Source organism: Oncorhynchus keta, unplaced genomic scaffold (genome assembly GCF_023373465.1).
Source record: "Oncorhynchus keta strain PuntledgeMale-10-30-2019 unplaced genomic scaffold, Oket_V2 Un_contig_19897_pilon_pilon, whole genome shotgun sequence".
Classification (NCBI taxonomy): Eukaryota; Metazoa; Chordata; class Actinopteri; order Salmoniformes; family Salmonidae; genus Oncorhynchus; species Oncorhynchus keta.
This window is the reverse complement of record NW_026281721.1, coordinates 16827-38394: the sequence shown is the minus strand read 5'-3', so window position 1 is coordinate 38394 and position 21568 is coordinate 16827. Positions and strand designations below refer to the sequence as shown.

At 40.6% G+C, this 21568-nt stretch overlaps 1 long non-coding RNA gene and 1 pseudogene across 1 annotated transcript; both read right to left on the bottom strand.

Annotated features, from left to right (window-relative positions):
• Positions 1-672: 672 nt before the first annotated feature.
• Positions 673-3880, bottom strand: LOC127920548 (uncharacterized). The gene is made up of 3 exons (XR_008106627.1): positions 2506-3880; positions 1421-1545; positions 673-960 (listed from the first exon to the last, which is right to left on the bottom strand). It is a non-coding gene; the product is annotated as an uncharacterized LOC127920548 (long non-coding RNA).
• A 39-nt stretch (positions 3881-3919) lies between these two features.
• The window catches only part of LOC127920549 (visual pigment-like receptor peropsin), a 34239-nt pseudogene continuing 16590 nt past the window's right edge, over positions 3920-21568 (bottom strand).

Sequence of the window (21568 nt, the reverse complement as noted above, 5' to 3'; positions counted from 1 at the left end):
ATTTACCTCTACAGTCACAGTTCATAGTGTCCTGTCTGTCCATCTGCAATAAGACATTTACCTCTACAGTCACAGGTCATAGTGTCCTGTCTGTTCATCTGCAATAAGACATTTACCTCTACAGTCACAGGTCATAGTGTCCTGTCTGTCCATCTGCAATAAGACATTTACCTCTACAGTCACAGTCATAGTGTCCTGTCTGTCCATCTGCAATAAGACATTTACCTCTACAGTCACAGGTCATAGTGTCCTGTCTGTTCATCTGCAATAAGACATTTACCTCTACAGTCACAGGTCATAGTGTCCTGTCTGTCCATCTGCAATAAGACATTTGCCTCTACAGTCACAGTTTATAGTGTCCTGTCTGTCCAACTGCAATAAGACATTTACCTCTACAGTCACAGGTCATAGTGTCCTGTCTGTCCATCTGCAATAAGACAGTTAAAGTCAACCCTTCTGAGTGTTCCCATGTGTCACCACTCTTAACCCCACGTATCACTTAGTGCTGAGTCCATGAGGACAGAAGAGACGGTAAGTTCAAGTACAACGCCATGCTCTGATATTCTGTTTCAATAAATGCACTCTTGAGAATCAGGAGAAAAACAAACAATATTTTATTGACACAAACAAGCACACATCAACATACATAAATCACCCAACAAATATAAAAATATATAAATGTACAACAGTGTTCTCTAATAATTCAGGTAACGGTTCAATATCCAGTAAAATGGGGGCAAAAACAAAAGCTGACAGAAAACATGGTTTGGTCCAAAATGCCATGCTATTCCTTACATAGTGACACCCTACATAGTGACACCCTACATAGTGACACCCAACATAGTGACACTCTATTCCCTATATAGTGACACTCTATTCCCTACATAGTGACACCCTATTCCCTACATAGTGACACCCTATTCCCTACATAGTGACACCCTACATAGTGACACCTTATTCCTACATAGTGACACTCTATTCCCTATATAGTGACACCCTATTCCCTACATAGTGACACCCTATTCCCTACATAGTGACACCCTATTCCCTACATAGTGACACCCTACATAGTGACACCTTATTCCCTACATAGTGACACTCTATTCCCTATATAGTGACACCCTATTCCCTACATAGTGACACCCTATTCCCTACATAGTGACACCCTATTCCCTACATAGTGACACCCTACATAGTGACACCTTATTCCCTACATAGTGACACTCTATTCCCTACATAGTGACACCCTATTCCTACATAGTGACACCCTATTCCCTACATAGTGACACTCTATTCCTACATAGTGACACCCTATTCCCTACATAGTGACACCCTATTCCCTACATAGTGACACTCTATTCCCTACATAGTGACACCTTATTCCCTACATAGTGACACTCTAGTCCCTATATAGTGACACCCTACATAGTGACACTCTATTCCCTATATAGTGACACTCTATTCCCTACATAGTGACACCCTATTCCCTACATAGTGACACCCTATTCCCTACATAGTGACACCCTATTCCCTACATAGTGACACCTTATTCCCTACATAGTGACACTCTATTCCCTATATAGTGACACCCTATTCCCTACATAGTGACACTCTATTCCCTACATAGTGACACCTTATTCCCTACATAGTGACACTCTATTCCCTATATAGTGACACCCTATATAGTGACACTCTATTCCCTATATAGTGACACTCTATTCCCTACATAGTGACACCCTACATAGTGACACCTATATTCCCTACATAGTGACACCCTACATAGTGACACCTTATTCCCTACATAGTGACACCCTATTCCCTACATAGTAACACCCTATTCCCTATATATAGTGACACCCTACATAGTGACACCTTATTCCCTACATAGTGACACTCTATTCCCTATATAGTGACACTCTATTCCCCTATATAGTGACACTCTATTCCCTACATAGTGACACCCTATTCCCTACATAGTAACACCCTACACAGTGACACCTTATTCCCTACATAGTGACACTCTATTTCCTATATAGTGACACCCTACATAGCGACACCTTATTCCCTACATAGTGACACTCTATTCCCTACATAGTGACACTTTATTCCCTACATAGTGACACTCTATTCCCTACATAGTGACACTTTATTCCCTACATAGTGACACCCTACATAGTGACACCCTATTCCCTACATAGTGACACCCTACATAGTGACACCTTATTCCCTACATAGTGACACTTTATTCCCTACATAGTGACACCCTACATAGTGACACCCTATTCCCTATATATAGAGTGACACCCTACATAGTGACACCTTATTCCCTACATAGTGACACTCTATTCCCTATATAGTGACACCCTACATAGTGACACCTTATTCCCTACATAGTGATACTCTATTCCCTACATAGTGACACCCTACATAGTGACACCTTATTCCCTACATAGTGACACCCTATTCCCTACATAGTAACACCCTATTCCCTATATATAGTGACACCCTACATAGTGACACCTTATTCCCTACATAGTGACACTCTATTCCCTATATAGTGACACTCTATTCCCTATATAGTGACACTCTATTCCCTACATAGTGACACTCTATTCCCTACATAGTGACACCCTACATAGTGACACCTTATTCCCTACATAGTGACACTCTATTCCCTATATAGTGACACCCTACATAGTGACACCTTATTCCCTACATAGTGACACTCTATTCCCTACATAGTGACACCCTACATAGTGACACCTTATTCCCTACATAGTGACACCCTATTCCCTACATAGTAACACCCTATTCCCTATATATAGTGACACCCTACATAGTGACACCTTATTCCCTACATAGTGACACCCTATTCCCTACATAGTAACACCCTATTCCCTATATATAGTGACACCCTACATAGTGACACCTTATTCCCTACATAGTGACACTCTATTCCCTATATAGTGACACTCTATTCCCTATATAGTGACACTCTATTCCCTACATAGTGACACTCTATTCCCTATATAGTGACACTCTATTCCCTACATAGTGACACTCTATTCCCTATATAGTAACACTCTATTCCCTACATAGTGACACCTTATTCCCTACATAGTGACACCTTATTCCCTACATAGTGACACTCTATTCCCTTTATAGTGACACCCTACATAGTGACACCTTACATAGTGACACCTTATTCCCTACATAGTGACACCTTATTCCCTATACAGGGACACCCTATTCTCTGTAGTGGCACACTATTCCCTACATAGTAACACCCTATTCCCTACATAGTAACACCCTGTGGTCCTTCTGTAGCTCAGTTGGTAGAGCATGGCGCTTGTAACGCCAGGGTAGTGGGTTCGATCCCCGGGACCACCCATACGTAGAATGTATGCACACATGACTGTAAGTCGCTTTGGATAAAAGCGTCTGCTAAATGGCATATATTATTATTATTATATTATTATATGGTGACACCCTATTCCCCTATTCACTATACAGGGACACCCTATTCTCTGTAGTGGCACACTATTCCCTACGTACTACCATAGGGCCTGGTCAAAAGTAGTGCACTATGTAGAGAATAGGGTTCTATTTTGAACGCACTGTTAGAAAAAAGGGTTCTGAAAGGGTTCTGAAAGGGTTCTAAAAGGGTTCTGAAAGGGTTCTGAAAGGGGTCTGAAAGGGTTCTAAAAGGGTTCTGAAAGGGTTCTAAAAGGGTTCTGAAAGGGTTCTGAAAGGGTTCTGTCCTCAATGGAGAACGCATATCTGTTCCAGGTAGAAACCTTTTTGGTTTCAGGTAGAAAAAGGGTTCTACATGAAATAGGTTCTCTTATGGGGTACAACCCTTTAGGTTCTAGATAGCACCTTTTTTCTAATAGTGTAAGGTGCCATTTTGGATACACATTTAGAGATTTTTAGAGTCTTTCACTCTCGTACTCTGGCATCTCAGAGTGCATGCTGGGTAGAGGGGTAAGGGTACATTGGGAATGTAGTAGAGTGACTCCTGACTGACAGTAGGCGGCGTGTGGGATGGACTATTCACCCCTGAGTCTGAATCCTGAGCCACGGAACCTTCTGTCTGCAGCATCTCTTCTTCACTATATTTACCCTTTCTTGACTGCAGAGGAAGTGAGATCACAGGAATCACAGGAAGGGACGTGGCCTCGGGATGGTCTTTCAGCTTCAGCTCGTCAAGCTCCTGGAAGTTCTTGAGGCGGACCACTTCCTTGTGGGCGGAGCCACCGTAACACGGCAACAGCACAAAGACTTCCTTACGGGAATTTAGAACTCATTCCGAAGTAGATGAAGGGGTTGTAGAAGGAGGCGGATTTAGCAAAGAGACGGGTGAAGATTAAAGTCATGTTGGGGACGTGGTAACCACAGGCAGACCACATGGAGACCACAGCATAGGAGACCATGCCATGATGAAGGCTGTGCAGATCACTATGGAGACCTGAAGGAGAAGTGACAGAGAAGAGAGGTTCAAAAAGCTACAGGACTGTTTGGCTAGCTAAAGGACTGTTTGGCTAGCTACAGGACTGTTTGGCTAGCTAAAGGACTGTTAGGCTAGCTACAGGACTGTTTGGCTAGCTAAAGGACTGTTTGGCTAGCTAAAAGACTGTTTGGCTAGCTACAGGACTGTTTGGCTAGCTACAGGACTGTTTGGCTAGCTAAAGGACTGTTTGGCTAGCTACAGGACTGTTTGGCTAGCTAAAGGACTGTTTGGCTAGCTACAGGACTGTTTGGCTAGCTACAGGACTGTTTGGCTAGCTAAAAGACTGTTTGGCTAGCTACAGGACTGTTTGGCTAGCTACAGGACTGTTTGGCTAGCTAAAGGACTGTTTGGCTAGCTACAGGACTGTTTGACTAGCTACAGGACTGTTTAGCTAGCTACAGGACTGTTTGACTAGCTACAGGACTGTTTGGCTAGCTACAATACTGTTTGGCTAGCTACAAGACTGTTTGGCTAGCTACAGGACTGTTTGGCTAGCTACAGGACTGTTTGGCTAGATACAGGACTGTTTGGCTAGATACAGGACTGTTTGGCTAGCTACAAGACTGTTTGGCTAGCTACAGGACTGTTTGGCTAGATACAGGACTGTTTGGCTAGATACAGGACTGTTTAGCTAGCTACAGGACTGTTTGACTAGCTACAGGACTGTTTGGCTAGCTACAGGACTGTTTGGCTAGATACAGGACTGTTTGGCTAGATACAGGACTGTTTAGCTAGCTACAGGACTGTTTGACTAGCTACAGGACTGTTTGGCTAGCTACAGGACTGTTTGGCTAGCTACAGGACTGTTTGGCTAGCTACAAGACTGTTTGGCTAGCTACAGGACTGTTTGGCTAGATACAGGACTGTTTGGCTAGATACAGGACTGTTTGGCTAGCTAAAGGACTGTTTGGCTAGCTACAGGACTGTTTGGCTAGATACAGGACTGTTTGGCTAGCTACAGGACTGTTTGGCTAGATACAGGACTGTTTGGCTAGCACAGACTGGAATATGTTTTGGGATTCACCCGATAACATTGATGAGTTTACCACATCAGTCACCGGCGTCATTAATAAATGCATCGACGACTTCGTCCCCACAGTGACAGTACAAACATATCCCAACCAGAAGCCATGTATTACAGGCAACATCCGCACTGAATTTAAGGATAGAGCTGTCGCTTTCAAGGAGCGGAACACTAATCTGGACGCTTACAAGAAATCCTGCTTTGACCTCCAAAGAGACATCAAACAGGCAAAGTGCCGATAAAGGACTAAGATCGAATCGTACTACACCAGCTCTGACGCTCGTTGGATGTGGCAGGGCTTACAAACTATCACGGATTCCAAAGGGAATTGGAGCTGCTAGTTGCCCAGTGATGTAAGCCTACCAGAAGATTGAAATGCCATCAATGCTCGCCTCAAGGCAAGCAACACTGAACAATGCATGAGAGCACCAGCCATTCCGGACGACTGTGTGATCTAATTTTTTTTGTAGCCAATGTGAGTAAGATCTTTAAACAGGTTAACATTCACAAGGCCGCAATGCCAGACTAAATACCAGTACACGTAGGATGTGCTGACCAGCTGGCAAATGTCCTCACTAACCTTTTCAACCTCTCCTGACTTGGGCCCCGTAAGTCAGCATTTCACTGTTAGTCTACACGTGTCGTTTACAAAGCAGGTGACACATATTTGTAATTTTAATTTTATTTGAATGTTTACTGTCCACTGTGCTTCTGATGTACCTTATGCGGTCTTGGCTGGGTTATTTAAAAAAAATCCCTTTCTGTTTCTGTTCTGTTGATGTAAATAGGTCCTCTAACTAAATGTTATTGATCTAATTGATTCATTGATTGGTTGGTTAATTGTCTCACCCTCGTGACGTCTCGTTCCACCTTCCTCTGTCTGGCTGAGAGGTATCCATCAGCAGACATGGCGTTGCTGCTCACCACTGTATGGATGATGGCTATATAGGAGAAAACCATGACCATGACCGGGACGAAGAAGCAGGTGATAAGGATGGACATGATGTAGGACTTGTAGATGGTGGAGTAGTTAGCCTTGGACCAGTCCACCTCACAGGTCCCGTACCCGCAGTCTGGAGGTGGAGATATGGGGATGAATGGGTTAGAGTGGTGTTTCGAGAGGTGGTCGCATGAATGGATGGATGAACGGCTGGATGGATGGATGGTCGTATGAATGGATGGATGGTCGCATGCATGAATGGATGAACGGAAGAATGAATACATGGGATATATAGAGGGATAAATGGATGGATGGATGGATATATAGAGGGATAAATGGATGGATGGATGGATATATAGAGGGATAAATGGATGGATGGATGGATGATATATAGGATGGATGGATGGATATATAGGGGATAAATGGACGGATGGATGGATGAATACATGGATATATAGAGGGATAAATGGATGGATAAATGGATGGATGGATGGATGGATGGATGGATGGATGGATGGATATGGATGGATGGGATGGATGGAAATGGATGGATGGATGGATGGATATATAGAGGGAAAATGGATGGATGGATGGAGGGATGGATATGGATGGATATATAGATGGATATAATGGATGGATGGATGGATATATAGAGGGATAAATGGATGGATGGATGGATATATAGATAAATGGATGGATGGATGGATGGAAAATGGATGGATGGATGGATGGATACATGGATATATAGAGGGATAAATGGATGGATGGATGAACAGATGGATGGATGGATGGATGGATGGATGGATGGATGGATGGATAGGATATATAGGGATAAATGGATGGATGGATGGATATATAGAGGGGGATAAATGGATGGATGGATGGATGGATGGATATAGAGGGGATGGAAATATGGATGGATGGATGGATGGATGAATACATGGATATATAGATAAATGGATGGATGGATGGATGGATGGATGGATGGATGGATATAGAGGGATAAATGGATGGATGGATGGATGGATGGATAGAGGGGATAAATGGATGGATGGATGGGATGGATGGATGGATGGATGGATACATGGATATATAGAGGGATAAATGGATGGATGGATGAACAGATGGATGGATGGATGGATATATAGAGGGATAAATGGATGGATGGATGGATGGATGGATGAATACATGGATATATAGAGGGATAAATGGTTGGATGGATGAACAGATGGATGGATGAATACATGGATATATAGGGGGATAAATGGATGGATGGATGGATGGATGGATATATAGAGGGATAAATGGATGGATGGATGGATATATGGAGATGGGATAAATGGATGGATGGATGGATATATAGAGGGAAAAATGGATGGATGGATGGATGGATATATAGAGGGAAAAATGGATGGATGGATGAACGGATGGATGGATGGATGGATGGATGGATAGAGGGGATAAATGGATGGATGGATGGATGGATAAATGGATGGATGGATGGATATATAGAGGGATAAATGGATGGATGGATGAACAGATGGATGGATGGATGGATATATAGAGGGATAAATGGATGGATGGATGGATGGATGGATGAATACATGGATATATAGATGGGATAAATGGTTGGATGGATGAACAGATGGATGGATGAATACATGGATATATAGGGGGGATGGATGGATGGATGGATGGATAAATGGATGGATGGATGGATGGATATATAGAGGATAAATGGATGGATGGATGGATGAATACATGATGGATATATGGATGAGGGAAAACATGGATGGATGGATGGGATGAATACATGGATATATAGAGGGATAAATGGATGGATGGAGGGATGAATACATGGATATATAGAGGGATATGGATGGATTGATGGATGGATGGATGGATGATACATGGATATATAGAGGGATAAATGGATGGATGGATGGATGGATGGAATGGAATACATGGATAAATATAGATGGATATATGGATGGATGGATGGATGTTTCGATGGATGGATGGATATGGATGGATGGACATGGATAAATGGATGGATGGATGGATGGATGGATATATAGAGGGATAAATGGATGGATGGATTAACGGATGGATGGATGGATGGATATATAGAGGGATAAATGGATGGATGGATGGATGGATGAATACATGGATATATAGAGGGATAAATGGATGGATGGATGAACAGATGGATGGATGGATACATGGATATATAGAGGGATAAATGGATGGATGGATGGATGGATGAATACATGGATATATAGAGGGATAAATGGATGGATGGATGGATGGATGGATATATAGAGGGATAAATGGATGGATGGATGGATGGATATATAGAGGGATAAATGGATGGATGGATGAACATGGATGGATGGATGGATGGATATATAGAGGGATAAATGGATGGATGGATGGATGAATACATGGATATATAGAGGGATAAATGGATGGATGGATGGATGAATACATGGATATATAAATTGATGGATGATAAATGGATGGATGGATGGATGGATGGATGAATACATGGATATATAGAGGGATAAATTGATGGATGGATGGATGAATACATGGATAAATATAGAGGGGATAAATGGATGGATGGAGGGATGAATACATGGATATATAGAGGAATAAATGGATGGATGGATGGATATATAGAGGGATAAATGGATGGATGGATGGATATATAGAGGAATAAATGGATGGGTTATAAATGATGGATGGATGAATACATGGATATATAGAGAGGATGGTGGAGGGATGAATACATGAATGGATGAATTGATGGATGGATGGATGAAGACATGGATATATAGATGGATAAATGGATGGATGGATGGATGAATACATGGATATATAGATGGATAAATGGATGATGGATGGATATATAGATGGATAAATGGATGGATGGAGGGATGAATACATGGATATATAGAGGAATAAATGGATGGATGGATGGATATATAGAGGGATAAATGGATGGATGGATGGATATATAGAGGAATAAATGGATGGGTTAGAGCGGTGTTTCGAGAGGTGGTCGCATGCATGAATGGATGAACGGATGGATGGATGAAGACATGGATATATAGATGGATAAATGGATGGATGGATGGATGAATACATGGATATATAGATGGATAAATGGATGGATGGATGGATGAATACATGGATATATAGATGGATAAATGGATGGATGGATGGATGGAAGAATACATGGATATATAGATGGATAAATGGATGGATGGATGGATGAATACATGGATATATAGATGGATAAATGGATGATGGATGGATATATAGATGGATAAATGGATGGATGGATGGATAAATACATGGATATATAGAGGGATAAATGGATGAATGGATGGATGGATATATAGAGGGATGGATGGATGGATGGATGGATATATAGAGGGATAAATGAATGAATGGATGGATGGATATATAGAGGGATGGATGGATGGATGGATGGATATATAGAGGGATAAATGAATGAATGGATGGATGGATATATAGAGGGATGGATGGATGGATATATAGAGGGATGAATGGATGAATGGATGGATGGATGGATGGATGGATGTATGTATGGATGGATCGAAGGATATATAGAGGGATAAATGGATGGATGGATGGATATATAGAGGGATAAATGGATGAATGGATGGATGGATATATAGAGGGATGGATGGATGGATATATAGAGGGATGGATGTATGTATGGATGGATCGAGGAAGGTAGGGAGGGAGACACTAACCTGTGTAGCTGCCCCAGCCCAGCAGTGGAGCGACAGACCAGAACAAAGCTCCAACCCAGATGAACATTAGAGAGATGCAGATGGTGCTTAAACTGATGCAGTAGGCTGGAAACAGGGCACACACACACACACACGCACGCACGCACGCACGCACGCACGCACGCACGCACGCACGCACGCACACACACACACACACACACACACACACACACACACACACACACACACACACACACACACACACACACACACACACACACACACACACACACACACACACACACACACACATTGGTTGACACAAGGGCACAGACACAGGCAATAGTGTGTAAAACACGTTCCAGGTCAAGCCACTTTGTGACATTGGTTGATGTAAAATTTCCCCTTTAATCCTGGTCTTTATATATTAATGTGATTGATTGATATAACATGCTTTGCAGTCAAACATTTCCCTTAATCCTGTCACCCTCAACATTTCCCTATAATCCTGCAGTCACCCTCAACATTTCCCTTTATCCCTGCAGTCACCATCAACATTTCCCTTTAATCCTGCAGTCACCATCAACATTTCCCTTTAATCCTGCAGTCACCATCAACATTTCCCTTTAATCATGCAGTCACCCTCAACATTTCCCTATAATCCTGCAGTCACCTTCAACATTTCCCTTTAATCCTGCAGTCACCTTCAACATTTCCCTTTAATCCTGCAGTCACCCTCAACATTTCCCTTTAATCCTGCAGTCACCCTCAACATTTCCCTATAATCCTGCAGTCACCCTCAACATTTCCCTTTAATCCTGCAGTCACCCTCAACATTTCCCTTTAATCCTGCAGTCACCCTCAACATTTCCCTATAATCCTGCAGTCACCCTCAACATTTCCCTTTAATCCTGCAGTCACCCTCAACATTTCCCTGTAATCCTGCAGTCAACCTCAACATTTCCCTATAATCCTGCAGTCACCCTCAACATTTCCCTATAATCGTGCAGTCACCCTCAACATTTCCCTTTAATCCTGCAGTCACCATCAACATTTCCCTTTAATCCTGCAGTCACCCTCAACATTTCCCTTTAATCCTGCAGTCACCATCAACATTTCCCTTTAATCCTGCAGTCACCCTCAACATTTCCCTTTAATCCTATCATTCTCCATAAAGGTTCTATAAAGAACCATTAAAAAGGGTTCTAAATAGCCCAAAAAGGATTGTAAACATAGCGGAATACTTTTTGTTGCTATATAGTACCTTTTTTAATAGTTCTTTAGAGGAACCTTAGGAAAGTTTTTTATAGCACCATACAGGTTCCATTTAGAACCTCATGAGCATGATTCTTTATAGCACCATACAGGTTCCATTTAGAACCTCATGAGCATGATTCTTTATAGCACCATACAGGTTCCATTTAGAACCTCATGAGCATGATTCTTTATAGCACCATACAGGTTCCATTTAGAACCTCATGAGCATGATTCTTTATAGCACCATACAGGTTCCATTTAGAACCTCGTGAGCATGATTCTTTATAGCACCATACAGGTTCCATTTAGAACCTCGTGAGCATGATTCTTTATAGCACCATACAGGTTCCATTTAGAACCTCATGAGCATGATTCTTTATAGCACCATAAGGTTCCATTTAGAACCTCATGAGCATGATTCTTTATAGCACCATACAGGTTCCATTTAGAACCTCGTGAGCATGATTCTTCATAGCACCATACAGGTTCCATTTAGAACCTCATGAGCATGATTCTTTATAGAACCTTCAAAATAAAGCAGCAGCAAAAAGGCGATCTGCTATTGGTTACAAGCCAAACAACCCTTATCTGGTGCAATATAGAACCATTTGTTTTTCTGTGTAGTCCTTGATCCTAGATCAGTGTGTCACCCTCTCTAAAAGGGCTCTGATTTCCAAATGATATTCCTCTGCGAGCACGCGACAGGAAAAGTTGGAGGCACGTTAAAGTCCTGAATTCTTTCCACCCCAGTTATGAATGTCAGACTGTGACATTTTATGAACAATGAGTCTCTTTTTTTCAGGCGCCACCCGGCAAGCACTTGTAAATTACTCCCACTGAAAATAACCTTTCTTGACAAAGTACATATAGGTTTGTATTCAGTGAGAAGAGAATGAATCGATTGTTGTGATTGGTGTGCTTCCAATGACCAACAAAATTAAATCAGTCACTTATATCTGAGTACAGGACATGTTGTGTGAATCCTGTATGAGGTGATGCGCTTTTTAGTGCCTCAGTGAATTATGTAACACAATAGTCTAATTGAGGCCAATCTGAACGATCAATTTCAAAGAATTTCAACGTGATATGATTTATGAAAGATGTTCAGCACACAATCCAATAATGACACATACAGTACAAGATCCAGTCAACTGATGAACTAAAGAAACAACCCAGAATGTATTAAATTGTATACAATTGATTGATGAATAGACTACTCTACCCAAGATGTCAGCCATGTTGTATTTCTTTCAAAACATACTGTAAAACCTCTCCTCATGTAATCCCCCCTCCTGTAAAACCTCCCTCCTGTAAAACCTCCCTCCTGTAAAAACCTCCCCTCATGTAAAACATCCCCTCCTGTAAAACCTCCCTCCTGTAAAAACCTCCCCTCATGTAAAACATCCCCTCTTGTAAAATGTCTCCTCCTGTAAAAACCTCCCCTCCCGTAAAACCTCCCCTCCCGTAAAACCTCCCCTCCTGTAAACCTCCCCTCCTGTAAAGCTTCCCCTCCTGTAAAACCTCCCCTCCTGTAAAACCTCCCCTCCTGTAAAACTTTCCCTCCTGTAAAACTTCCCCTCCTGTAAAACCTCCCCTCCTGTAAAACCTCCCCTCCTGTAAAACCTCCCCTCCTGTAAAACCTCTCCTCATGTAAAACATCCCCTCCTGTAAAAACCTCCCCTTCGGAGCAATCAACCCACCATAGAGTGATAACAACAGAAGTTAACATTAGCAGTTATATTATTACCTAGTTAAGACATTCCTCACCTCAACCTCACCTCAAATTAACTTAATTGTCAGGTCTGGTGTAGAGAATGTACTATAATAGTTATCATTAATCAAACAGTAATCTCCTTCCATAAATCCAGTCAGTAATGACAGCCCATTAACAGCGAGGACAACATATATCACGCTCTTTCTTCTCTTGTCAGATAAGACCTACTGGAATGTGACTCCCCAATTGACACCATGTTCCCTATTTAGTGCACTACTTTTGACCAGGGCTGACACCATGTACCCTATTTAGTGCACTACGTTTGACCAGGCCCTATGGACCGCACCCTAACTTCTTTCCAGAGAGACATCAGGGATTGTAACATACTTTGTTTCACGGAAACATGTCTTTCTCTGGGATATACTGTTGGAATCGGTCCAACTGGATTCTCAGTTCATCGCTCTGACAGGAATAAACATCTCTCCGGAAGAAGAAGAAGAAGGGTGGGGGTGTACAGTTGAAGTCGGAAGTTTACATACACTTAAGTTGGAGCCATTAAAACTCGTTTTTCAACCACTCCACAAATTTCATGTTAACAAACTATAGTTTTGGCAAGTCTGTTAGGACATCTACTTTGTGCATGACACAAGTAATCTTTCCAACAATTGTTTAGGCTACCCGAAACGTTTGACCCAAGTTAAACAATTTAAAGGCAATGCTACCAAATACTAATTGAGTGTATGTAAACTTCTGACCCACTGGGAATGTGATGAAAGAAATAAAAGCTGAAATAAATCATTCTCTCTACTATTTTTCGGACATTTCACATTCTTAAAATAAAGTGGTGATCCTAACTGACCTAAGACAGGGAATTTTTACTGGGATTAAATGTCAGGAATTGTGAGAAACTGAGTTTAAATGTATTTGGCTAAGGCGTATGTAAACTTCCGACTTCAACTGTATGTTTTCATGATTAACGACTCATGGTGTAATTGTGATAACACACAGGAACTCAAGTCCTTTGTTCCCCCGACCTATCAAATGCTGTATTAATCTCCCAATAGATTTGACTTCGGTTATGGTCAAGGCCGTGTACACCCCCCCCCCCCCCTCAAGCCGATACCACAACGGCCCTCAAGGAACTTCCCTGGACCTTATGCAAATCTTCTCCGGGTAAATATTTCTGTAGGCGATGACCTTGTTATGGAAGGTTTGGGAATCGCTTTCTTTTAGTTGGTTGTATAATTTAACGGCTCTTTTTGGGGGATTTTGATAATTACCGGGTACCGGCCTAATTCTGCTCTGTATTATTTGGTGTTTTACGTTGTACACGCAGGATGTTTTTTTTGCAGTATTCTGCATGCAGAGTCTCTATTTGGTGATGGTCCCATTTTGTGAAATCTTGGTTGGTGAGCGGACCCCAGACATCACAACCACAAAGGGTAATGGGTAATGGGTTCTATAATTGATTCAAGTATTTTTGGCCAGTTCCAGAGCAATGGTGTCTAGATGGAAGTTGTATTTGTGGTCCTAGCAACTGGACCTTTTTTTGAAACACCATTATTTTTGTCTTACTGAGATTTACTGTCAGGGCCCAGGTCTGACAGAATCTATGCAGAACATCTAGGTGCTGCTGTAGGACCTCCTTGGTTGGTGACAGAAGTACCAGATCATCAGGAAATGGCAAATGGAGTGAAGCTTTTTTTTTTTGACTTTGGCTTTGTTTTGGTTTGTTTGTTTGTCAATGAGGGTGTGCAGGGTGAATACGTGGTCTGTTGTATGGTAATTTGTTAAAGCCAATTGGACATTTGCTCAGTACATTGTTTTCACTGAGGAAATGTACAAGTCTGCTGTTAATGATAATGCAGAAAGATTTCCTACGTTTGCTGTTGATAGTTATTGGGGGCGGCAGCAGGTAGCCTAGTGGTTAGAGCGTTGGGCCAGTAACTGACAGGTTGCTGGATCAAATCACCGAGCTGGCAAGGTAAAAATCTGTCATTCTGCCCCTAAACAAGGCAGTTATTTTATTGTGTTACTTTTTATAATTCTTTACTTTAGTTTATTTGGTAAATATTTTCTTAACTCTTCTTGAACTGCACTGTTGGTTAAGGGCTTGTGAGTAAACATTTCACAGTAAGGTCTACACTGTTGGTTAAGGGCTTGTGAGTAAACATTTCACAGTAAGGTCTACACTGTTGGTTAAGGGCTTGTGAGTAAACATTTCACAGTAAGGTCTACACTGTTGGTTAAGGGCTTGTGAGTAAACATTTCACAGTAAGGTCTACACTGTTGGTTAAGGGCTTGTGAGTAAACATTTCACAGTAAGGTCTACACTGTTGGTTAAGGGCTTGTGAGTAAACATTTCACAGTAAGGTCTACACTGTTGGTTAAGGGCTTGTGAGTAAACATTTCACAGTAAGGCCTACACTGTTGGTTAAGGGCTTGTGAGTAAACATTTCACAGTAAGATCTACACTGTTGGTTAAGGGCTTGTGAGTAAACATTTCACAGTAAGGTCTACACTGTTGGTTAAGGGCTTGTGAGTAAACATTTCACAGTAAGGTCTACACTGTTGGTTAAGGGCTTGTGAGTAAACATTTCACAGTAAGGTCTACACTGTTGGTTAAGGGCTTGTGAGTAAACATTTCACAGTAAGGCCTACACTGTTGGTTAAGGGCTTGTGAGTAAACATTTGAGTAAGGTCTACACTGTTGGTTAAGGGCTTGTGAGTAAACATTTCAGAGTAAGGTCTACACTGTTGGTTAAGGGCTTGTGAGTAAACATTTCACAGTAAGGCCTACACTGTTGGTTAAGGGCTTGTGAGTAAACATTTCACAGTAAGATCTACACTGTTGGTTAAGGGCTTGTGAGTAAACATTTCACAGTAAGGTCTACACTGTTGGTTAAGGGCTTGTGAGTAAACATTTCTGATAAGGTCTACACTGTTGGTTAAGGGCTTGTGAGTAAACATTTCACAGTAAGGTCTACACTGTTGGTTAAGGGCTTGTGAGTAAACATTTCACAGTAAGGTCTACACTTGTTGTGTTTTCTGACAAAGTTTGATTTGATTTGATTTTAATCATAAACGGAATTTCTGGAAAACCTGGGAATTCAGAGGAAGTTACCAGCGTTTTTGTCAACCTACTCGAGACAATAGTTTAGCTGTTATAATTGACATGTTATTCTGCCTTTTGTGTTATAATTGATATGTTATTCTGTTATTCTGACCTTTGTGTTATAATTGATATGTTATTCTGTTATTCTGACCTTTGTGTTATAATTGATATGTTATTCTGTTATTCTGACCTTTGTGTTATAATTGATATGTTATTCTGTTATTCTGACCTTTGTGTTATAATTGATATGTTATTCTGTTATTCTGACCTTTGTGTTATAATTGATATGTTATTCTGTTATTCTGACCTTTGTGTTATAATTGATATGTTATTCTGTTATTCTGACCTTTGTGTTATAATTGATATGTTATTCTGTTATTCTGACCTTTGTGTTATAATTGATATGTTATTCTGTTATTCTGACCTTTGTGTTATAATTTATATGTTATTCTGTTATTCTGACCTTTGTGTTATAATTGATATGTTATTCTGTTATTCTGACCTTTGTGTTATAATTGATATGTTATTCTGTTATTCTGACCTTTGTGTTATAATTGATATGTTATTCTGTTATTCTGACCTTTGTGTTATAATTGATATGTTATTCTGTTATTCTGACCTTTGTGTTATAATTGATATGTTATTCTGTTATTCTGACCTTTGTGTTATAATTGATATGTTATTCTGTTATTCTGACCTTTGTGTTATAATTGATATGTTATTCTGTTATTCTGACCTTTGTGTTATAATTGATATGTTATTCTGTTATTCTGACCTTTGTGTTATAATTGATATGTTATTCTGTTATTCTGACCTTTGTGTTATAATTGACATGTTATTCTGACATTTGTGTTATAATTGATATGTTATTCTGTTATTCTGACCTTTGTGTTATAATTGATATGTTATTCTGTTATTCTGACCTTTGTGTTATAATTGACATGTTATTCTGACCTTTGTGTTATAATTGATATGTTATTCTGTTATTCTGACCTTTGTGTTATAATTGATATGTTATTCTGTTATTCTGACCTTTGTGTTATAATTGATATGTTATTCTGTTATTCTGACCTTTGTGTTATAATTGATATGTTATTCTGTTATTCTGACCTTTGTGTTATAATTGATATGTTATTCTGTTATTCTGACCTTTGTGTTATAATTGATATGTTATTCTGTTATTCTGACCTTTGTGTTATAATTGATATGTTATTCTGTTATTCTGACCTTTGTGTTATAATTGATATGTTATTCTGTTATTCTGACCTTTGTGTTATAATTGATATGTTATTCTGTTATTCTGACCTTTGTGTTATAATTGATATGTTATTCTGTTATTCTGACCTTTGTGTTATAATTGATATGTTATTCTGTTATTCTGACCTTTGTGTTATAATTGATATGTTATTCTGTTATTCTGACCTTTGTGTTATAATTGATATGTTATTCTGTTATTCTGACCTTTGTGTTATAATTGACATGTTATTCTGTTATTCTGACCTTTGTGTTATAATTGATATGTTATTCTGTTATTCTGACCTTTGTGTTATAATTGATATGTTATTCTGTTATTCTGACCTTTGTGTTATAATTGATATGTTATTCTGTTATTCTGACCTTTGTGTTATAATTGATATGTTATTCTGTTATTCTGACCTTTGTGTTATAATTGATATGTTATTCTGTTATTCTGACCTTTTGTGTTATAATTGATATGTTATTCTGTTATTCTGACCTTTGTGTTATAATTGATATGTTATTCTGTTATTCTGACCTTTGTTATAATATAATTGTTATTCTGACCTTTGTGTTATAATTGATATGTTATTCTGTTATTCTGACCTTTGTGTTATAATTGATATGTTATTCTGTTATTCTGACCTTTGTGTTATAATTGATATGTTATTCTGTTATTCTGACCTTTGTGTTATAATATGTTATTCTGTTATTCTGACCTTTGTGTTATAATTGATATGTTATTCTGTTATTCTGACCTTTGTGTTATAATTGATATGTTATTCTGTTATTCTGACCTTTGTGTTATAATTTATATGTTATTCTGTTATTCTGACCTTTGTGTTATAATTGATATGTTATTCTGTTATTCTGACCTTTGTGTTATAATTGATATGTTATTCTGTTATTCTGACCTTTGTGTTATAATTGATATGTTATTCTGTTATTCTGACCTTTGTGTTATAATTGATATGTTATTCTGTTATTCTGACCTTTGTTAGGCTGGCATCCCTTGATGTATCTGGTGACACTGATGACAGTCAGGGTGTTGATGCTGGCCAGGCCAAACAACAAGGTGAAGAAGCCATCAACCTATAGGAGAGGAGATAGGGGGAGGGTCAGTAAGCTATTGGTTCACATCTGATAATGACTGGCTGTCTCTGCCTGTCACTCAGTGATGACTGACAGGTTACTGGAAGCATACTTTCCTTAGGGGCGGGACCATTTAGTTTGTTTTTGCTGTAGTCTGTATCAGATAATATAACACGTTGCTCTGGTCTGTATCAGATAGTATAATACTTATATTTTGTTTGTATCAGAGAATGACTTAGCTTCAGGGCCTGTACGTACTACACCGGCTACTACACCGGCTACTACACCGGCTACTACACCGGCTACTACACCGGCTACTACACCGGCTACTACACCGGCTACTACACCGGCTACTACACCGGCTCCGACGCTTGTCGGATGTGGCAGGGCTTGAAAACTGTTACAGACTACAAAGGGGAGCACAGCTGCGAGCTTCCCAGTGACACGAGCCTACTAGACGAGATAAATTACTTCTACGCTCGCTTCGAGGCAAGCAACACTGAAGCATGCATGAGAGCATCAGTTGTTCCGGATGACTGTGTGATCGCACTCTTCATAGTCGATGTGAGTAAGACCTTTAAACAGGTCAACATTATCAAGGCCGCAGGGCCAAACAGATTAACAGGACGTGTACTCCGAGCATGCGCTGACCAACTGGCAAGTGTCTTCACTGACATTTTCAACCTGTCCCTAACTGAGTCTGTAATACCAACATGTTTCAAGCAGACCACCATAGTCCCTGTGCCCAAGAACACTAAAGTAAGCTGCCTAAATGATTACTGACCCGTAGCACTCACGTCTGTAGCCATGAAGTGCTTTGAAAGGCTCTTCATGGCTCACATCCACACCATTATCCCAGAAACCCTAGACCCACTCAAATTTGCATACCGCCTCAACAGATCCACAGATTACACAATCTCTATTGCACTCCACACTGCTCTTTCCCACCTGGACAAAATGAACACCTTTGTGAGAATGTTGTTCATTGACTACAGCTCAGCGTTCAACACCATAGTGCCCTCAAAGCTCATCACTAAGCTAAGGATCCTGGGACTAAACACCTCCCTCTGCAACTTGTTTATAGACTTCCTGACGGAAGTGCCAGGATAACAACCTCTCCCTCAACGTGATCAAGAAAAAGGAGATGATTGTGGACTACGGGAAAAGGAGGACCGAGCACGCTCCCATTTTCATCAACAGGGCTGTAGTGGAGCCGTGCTTCTACACCTGCATTGCTTGCTGTTTGGGGTTTTAGGCTGGGTTTCTGTACAGCACTTTGAGATATCAGCTGATGTAAGAAGGGCTAGCCACCGTGCTCCTACACCTGCATTGCTTGCTGTTTGTGGTTTTAGGCTGGGTTTCTGTACAGCACTTTGAGATATCAGCTGATGTACGAAGGGCTATATAAATACATTTATTTTTATGGATTTGATTTGAGAGCTTCAGGTTCCTTGGTGTCCACATCACCAACAAACTATCATGATCCAAACACACCGAGACAATAGTGAAGAATGCACGACAAAGCCTATTCCACCTCAGGAGACTGAACAAATTTGGCATGGGTCCTCAGATCCTCAAAAATTTCTACAGCTGCACCATCGAGAGCGTCCTGACTGGTTGCATTACTGCCTGATATGGCAACTGCTCACCTCCGACAGCAAAGCACTAGAGGGTTGTGAAGACGGCCCAGTACATCACTGGGGCCAAGCTCCTGCCATCCAGGACCTCTATACCAGGCGGTGTCAGAGGAAGGCCCAAAACATTGTCAAAGACTCCAGCCACCCTAGTCATAGACTGTTCTCTCTGCTACCGCACGGCAAGCGGTACCGGAGCGCCAAGTCTAGGGCCTAAAGGCTCCTTAACAGCTTCTACCCCCCAAGCCATAAGACTCCTGAACAGCTAATCAAATGTCTACCCAGACTATTGCATTGACCCCCCCCCTTTTTACACTGCTGCTACTCTCTGTTTAATACATAGTCACTTTAATAACTCTACCTACATGTACATATTACCTCAATTACCTCGACACCGGTGCTCCCGCACATTGACTCTGTACCGATGCCGATATTTAACTGCTGCTCTTTAATTAATTGTTATTTTTCAAATGTTATGTTTTTTATATGTTTTTTTTATTTTTATTTTTATTTTTTTTACCTATCACTTAGTGATCTTAAAACTTAATGGTTGGATAAGGGCATTTCAATGTGAGGTCTACTACACCTGTTGTATTCAGCATTTCACTGTGAGGTCTACTACACCTGTTGTATTCAGCATTTCACTGTGAGGTCTACTACACCTGTTGTATTCAGCATTTCACTGTAAGGTCTACTACACCTGTTGTATTCAGCATTTCACTGTGAGGTCTACTACACCTGTTGTATTCAGCATTTCACTGTCAGGTCTACTACACCTGTTGTATTCAGCATTTCACTGTGAGGTCTACTACACCTGTTGTATTCAGCATTTCACTGTGAGGTCTACTACACCTGTTGTATTCAGCATTTCACTGTCAGGTCTACTACACCTGTTGTATTCAGCATTTCACTGTGAGGTCTACTACACCTGTTGTATTCAGCATTTCACTGCCAGGTCTACTACACCTGTTGTATTCAGCATTTCACTGTGAGGTCTACTACACCTGTTGTATTCAGCATTTCACTGTCAGGTCTACTACACCTGTTGTATTCAGCATTTCACTGTAAGGTCTACTACACCTGTTGTATTCAGCATTTCACTGTAAGGTCTACTACACCTGTTGTATTCAGCATTTCACTGTCAGGTCTACTACACCTGTTGTATTCAACATTTCACTGTGAGGTCTACTACACCTGTTGTATTCAGCATTTCACTGTGAGGTCTACTACACCTGTTGTATTCTGCATTTTACTGTAAGGTCTACTACACCTGTTGTATTCA